At 22.0% G+C, this 713-nt stretch overlaps 1 long non-coding RNA gene across 1 annotated transcript; it reads left to right on the top strand.

Moving 5' to 3' along the window:
- The first annotated feature begins 77 nt into the window (after positions 1–77).
- LOC111532807 lies at positions 78–696 on the top strand. Its single transcript, XR_002728653.1, has 3 exons — positions 78–136; positions 358–419; positions 624–696. It is a non-coding gene; the product is annotated as an uncharacterized LOC111532807 (long non-coding RNA).
- Positions 697–713: the final 17 nt, after the last annotated feature.

Here is a 713-nt window from a genome sequence, read left to right on the forward strand (position 1 = left end):
ACACTTTTTAACAAAATTATAAATTGTTATTTGCTAGAAATAATTATGATATAGACATTTTTATTTTATTAAATTTTATTATCTTTCCATACCGTGTTTTATTTCAAAATGAAGGAATTTAAAAGATATAATCATAGTAAGTTTAAAAAAATGAAATAATTAAAAAACAAAAAAAAAGAGAAAAAAAAACAGAAAAAATTAGAAAAAAACAGAGAAAAAATAAGAAAAAATTAGAAAAAAAAACAAAAAAAAAAAAAAAATATAGACAATCTTTACAATTTCACTTTGGCATAGTTATGTTTGAATTATAGTTGTTCATGTTTTTTTTATACATTTGATTTATTTGGACAACTTCAGATGAACGACATTATAAAAGATATTTTAACAATAGATCACATGACAGAAACGATCATTCACATGTAATAAAACTATAAAAACTAGACTGTGACATGTGTGTATATATGTACATATGTATAAACATTTTAATAAGTTTACACATGGAGTTGCCTTGTTACGTTCTATATAAAAATGCTGCTTCATTACTATTAAAACAAATGAAATTTTAGATCAGCTATATATATATATATACATATATGTGCTTATACATTTTTATTTTTGCTAAGAGAGGTGACGATTACAGAACGAATAGCAGATACAAGGGAATAGCAAAGCACAATGTCAAAAACACGTACTATGTAATAATAAAAATAGAT

This window comes from Piliocolobus tephrosceles, unplaced genomic scaffold (assembly GCF_002776525.5).
Source record: "Piliocolobus tephrosceles isolate RC106 unplaced genomic scaffold, ASM277652v3 unscaffolded_9896, whole genome shotgun sequence".
Taxonomy (NCBI): Eukaryota; Metazoa; Chordata; class Mammalia; order Primates; family Cercopithecidae; genus Piliocolobus; species Piliocolobus tephrosceles.